Source organism: Coregonus clupeaformis, unplaced genomic scaffold (genome assembly GCF_020615455.1).
Source record: "Coregonus clupeaformis isolate EN_2021a unplaced genomic scaffold, ASM2061545v1 scaf1073, whole genome shotgun sequence".
NCBI classification, from domain to species: domain Eukaryota; kingdom Metazoa; phylum Chordata; class Actinopteri; order Salmoniformes; family Salmonidae; genus Coregonus; species Coregonus clupeaformis.
In genome coordinates, this window is record NW_025534527.1 from 131,745 (window position 1) to 136,977 (window position 5,233).

General features: G+C 39.7%; 1 long non-coding RNA gene across 2 annotated transcripts; it reads right to left on the reverse strand.

Moving 5' to 3' along the window:
* Positions 1-1,867: 1,867 nt before the first annotated feature.
* Positions 1,868-4,856, reverse strand: LOC123486224. 2 transcript variants are annotated; one of them, XR_006659289.1, is made up of 5 exons: positions 4,623-4,856; positions 3,475-3,616; positions 2,903-2,941; positions 2,197-2,306; positions 1,868-2,014 (listed from the first exon to the last, which is right to left on the reverse strand). It is a non-coding gene; the product is annotated as an uncharacterized LOC123486224 (long non-coding RNA). The 2 variants fall into 2 exon arrangements; XR_006659288.1 differs by having other exon boundaries at positions 4,574-4,856.
* Between the last annotated feature and the right edge of the window lie 377 nt (positions 4,857-5,233).

Sequence of the window (5,233 nt, forward strand, 5' to 3'; positions counted from 1 at the left end):
AAGTCTGACTCAATGAGTTTGAACTGATCACTACCCACTGGGCAAAAACTGGTTGAATCAATGTTGTTTACACTTCATTTCAACAACAAAAATGTAATGTGATGACAACGTGGGACTGATTGGATTTGCAAAAAGTAATCAATGTAAGGGAATTTCATATTTTTTTCGCCCTACTTTTAACCTAAATCCAATAACATGGAGAATTATTTTGCTGAATTCATGTTGAATCACGTTAGTTGACAACTCAACCAAAATGTAAATCGAAACTAGGCTGGATGTTCAACTGACATCTGTGACCAGTGAGTAGTTTCCATTGACTGCACTGTTGTGGCTTCTCACTTCTCATTTCCTGTCAAAAACGAGTGTGGTGGAAAAAACACACATACACTGCACACAATCATTTTGCTCTGAAAAATGTGCTGTGTAAAACATGTTTCATTTGAAAACATGTTTCATTTGGTGCTATGTTAATTAAATCTTGTTCTTTTTTGCTTAACAGGAGAACACAGCTACAAGTGTCTGGAACCGTCAACGAGGTGCCACAACACTACTTGCTGTTGCCTGTTAGTCAGATGAAGGCATCTGGGTCCTCATTTATAACCGTTGCGTACATTTCACACTAAATATCTGCGTGCGCCATTTCTGAAAAGAATGCACACGTACAAAAATATTGAGATTTATAAACTTGGCGGATGCCATACATACGCATGTTTCCCGTTATAAATCAGACCCGTCCTGAACCTGTGCGCACGTGAACGAGCATTAAAATCTGCCTGAAAAACGACCATAATTTACCTTTTATAGTGACAATAACACCTTTTGCTATATCCTTTGGAAGTATTTGAATTATACTATGGCAGTTTCTAAATAGCAATGGCGAGCTTGATCAAATGTCTCTGGAGGTGTTGGCAGAATGTTTAAAATTTTAACAGTGACATTTGCTGTATCTGACCATTTCTGAAATAACAAAACGATTGCAAATTGTTGTGGACCTCTAAACAGATTGTTTGAATTCAATCATATTTTGCGTTAACTTTTTAGTATGCTGCACTGACCTCAAATGCTGAAACATTGTCTACTTGGAAACAAATGACAACTACAGTATAGGCCTGCTTACAGTGGTAGCCTGCCCAGTGGGCAAAACCTGGTTGAAAATACGTATTTTTATGACATCTTATTCTAGTCGCAAACTGGTTGAAACACATTTTTACTGACCAGAATATGATGTCTTTTTCTGACTGCCATGCCACCAGTTGGTCATAATTGTGACCTCTATCTGACCAGCTGGTCATAATTCTGACCATTATATTATGTGCTTCTATATTATGTAGCCTACTGGTCATAGTTAAGACCTCATCATAACCTGGTAATGAACACCTGACTACATCTTACTACCTACATTCCAAAAGGGTTCTTCAGCTGTCCCCATAGAATAACCATTTTTGGTTCTATGGAGTAGCCTTTTAAGTTCCATGTAGAACCCTTTTGGTTTCCATGTAGAACCCTCTGTGGAAAGGGTCTTACCTGAAACCATAATGGTTCTACCTGGAACCAAACAGGGTTCTACCTGGAAGCAAACAGGGTTCTTCAAGGGTTCTCCTATGGGGACAGCCGAATAACACTATGTTTTTTTCCTAAGAGTGTACTGTAATAGGGACTGCAGAGGATAAAGTTGGATATTGAAAACATTGTTCATTACATTTCTATTTGTTTCCATAGTCACCAATTAAAGTTAACCTGCAACACATTCTTACATTTAAAATAGATCAAGCAATGTCAAAAACAAGTCTAACTCGCAATTCTTCGCACATCTGCATACAGTAATTGTTTCATAACTCACCCACAGAAATGACATGCATAGAAATACTGGGAGTATATAAAGGCCCATTGTTTTATTTGATTAATGATTAATAAGAGTGGGTGTGATGGGGTAGATCCTCATCAAGGACCTCTGAGCACAGAAGGCGATCTGGAGCGTAGTGGCCCTCTTGAAGAGTTGTGTGATGGGTCAGATCTGCAGTGAAGAGAATCAGCACATCACAACTTTATCAATTTGATATTTTATAAGCAAACTAGAAGAGGACATTCTTGAAGAAACTTTGTGTACTCATCTGGCTAAAAGTATTTCCATGGTACTAGTTGAAGAATTTTGTGGCAGTTATAGCTTAGAGATGTCTTTAAGAAAGAGCAACTTACTCATACACATACTTTGCGTCCATCTCCAAAACGGCTCAGGGTCATATTTCAGGACTTCCCAGAAGGCAACACATCAACCTCCTGAGTTTTCTGGCTTTTCATGACACTTACTATAAGCACAAAACATATGACATTTCTTTAAAAAATGTGCATGATGTGGACATGCAGGACATAACAGTAACGTACAGTAACATATCTTTAACAGTCAGAATCTACTAAAAGTGGTAGCAAAGGCATGTTTGCTCCTCTGTCCCTTCAAATTGAAGTGGGACATTAATTCATTGGTCATCAATCTGAAGCATTTTAAGAAAGAGGATATCAAAATTAGACAGTAGTTAGATAATGAAACTGTTTAATCCTAATGCATGTTGTAATATTCAAACAACTTTTTATAAACACACAGCTCCATAATCCTGAGGACATTGTCCCGGACAGAGGTTCCCCCATACAGGACAGCTTGGCAGTCTTAAAAAAAAATTACATGCTAAAATTAAAGTATGTGTAAAGAGGCAATAAAGAGACAATAAAATATTATATTGTTCAAAAGTTATGCGTCTGTCATATCATTCCTGCAACAAACAGTGTTAGAAATGGGTGTAATTGGTAAATCTCTTCCTCTTCTCTGCAACTGCACGTGTGTGTGAGTCTGAGTGAGCGACAGAGAGAAATAACAAGAGAGAAATGGGAGAAACTTTACATGACTCACCAAGGGAGTCTGTTGAATCAGGACACAAGGCTTTTGTACCTGAAAAAAAAAGGCGAGTTAAAATAGGATTTCATTTGCTTTACAATGTTATATTATTAGAAGCAGTGCCATTTCAATTGGATCAATTTACACTACACTCTTAGAAAAAAGGGTTCCAAAAGGGTTATTCCACTGTCCCTATAGGAGAACCCTTTTTGGGTTCCAGGTAGAACCCTTTTTGGGTTCCAGGTAGAACCCTCGGTGGAAAGAGTTCTACATGTAACCCAAAATAGTTCTACCTGGAACCAAAAAGGGTTCTTCAAAGGGTTTTCCTATGGGGACAGCAGAGGAACCCTTTTAGGTTCTAGATACCACCTTTTTTTCTAAGAGTGTAAGATCAGACAATCATGGGCAGCTAAATTGCATGTCTCTTGGGGATTCCAGTCTCAGTGAGACCTGATGCAGAGAAAAAAACGTTCATGATGATCGTCAGCATAACTAGTACAAACCTAGCTCTTACAAAGCTGGTTAGTAGGAATCAATACACATTGAAAATCTGAGTATCAAACACCAACATTTTGCACACAGCTTACTGTCAATGACTATGGATTTAAACAGGAGTGGTTCTGCGCTCTCCTTTCCCTGGGATGTGGCAGAATAGGTCACTGGTAACTGAGTGGGTGGCCAAGCACCTCTGTAGAGGCCATGCATCAGGCCATTGACATGTTTCAGGAACTGTAAAGACAGACAAATCATGATTAACCATTACCTAATGTCTTCACTAAGTTAGGCTTAGCCTAGCAAGTACATTGACTATGTTGCCCCTCAGCAATCTGGCAGTCAGGCACACATACAGAGAGAGATAGAGAGCAAAACATAGGCTATTTCCATTTCTTAGTCAGCAGGATGGATGACTTCTGTACTCCTTCTCTTTGTTCCATCCTACCATCCTTCTAGAAGATTCCTGCAAAAACTGAGAATCAAGAATTGAAAAAGGAAGTTTAGAGGTGTGATGTTAGAATGTGTGTTGAGGGGGAGCAGGGATAGGCTAAATGTATGGTATTCTCAAATACAAATACACTGAAATACAAGGATCTCTGATGAATCAAGAACATCTTCACATCCATATCGGGGAAGTTTCAACAATTAGCCTAGCTTACTGTCTTACACACACAAACCATCAATGTTTTGCGAATTCATGTACCATCTTTCTCTCTCGCACACACACACCCAGCTAGCATGACACAATGTTGACATGATGACAATCTTCCCCCCACCCACCCACACACACAGATGTACAAATAGTTAGCATTACAAAGTTGACATGACAATGTTATCTAAAATTATCATCTCTCGCTCTCTCTCCTACACACTCACTCACACACACACTTACTATCATTAACTAAACATAAATCAAAATGTCAGTTAGCTAGCTACAACCAACGCCTACAACGGGTCAAAATGAAAATGTAGCTACCATATCCATAGAGGATTACCCTGAGAGCTAACAGGGAGCTAAAATTAGCCCGCTAAATTAGCAAACTAGTTAACTACAGTAACTAGCTAGCAAATATTTCCTTGACGTTCTTCTCCTCAACAAACCGCAGCTTTACTTTCAAAAGTAAAACAACAATGCAGGAGAACAGGGACTACCACTTAGCAGTCAAATACTTTTCGAAGTTGTGTGTGTACATTTCGAGAAACTGTCGTTGATTTCCAGCTGGGTTGTTGTGTAGTTTACCGGGCGCTCTGTCCCAACTGCCATATGGATAGTGATTGGGAGTCTACTTCAAAATAATCGATTCCTCAACTCCTTGCTGGTCAACCTCCGGTGTCAACTCCCATTTCTGGGTGTTAAGATTCCGCAAGGAATCGATTCCTCGACTCCTAAAATTCAGTATTTTTGCAAGGGATTAAACTATTTTCCGTAGTCTATTTAGAGAACACAAACTCACGCATCTTTCCCAGCAAAGAAAGAGCGAGCGAGCGAGGGAGAGATAGAGATATGGGAGGGGCACTGCCATCCATAGGTGGCATGTCGGCCACCAGGCAGACAGTTAGAAACGTGCATCAGTAATCAAAAGATATAGGCTATCGCAATGCTGTATTTCACAATTTCATGGCTTGCAATGTCTCGCGCAAGTTCACTAAAATAGGGGCTATCAATGAGTAGGCTGAGATATTCTACACGCAACAGACCGAAGACCAAACACACACTAGCGAAGAGGAAGAGGAGCAGGCGAGGGAGAGAGAGGATCGGGCAGGCAAAGAGACAGTCAGAACCATGCGCATAGGCTATATCTTGGTAATCTCTATGTAGCAATGCCTCGTAAATTCACCAAAAGTATATTC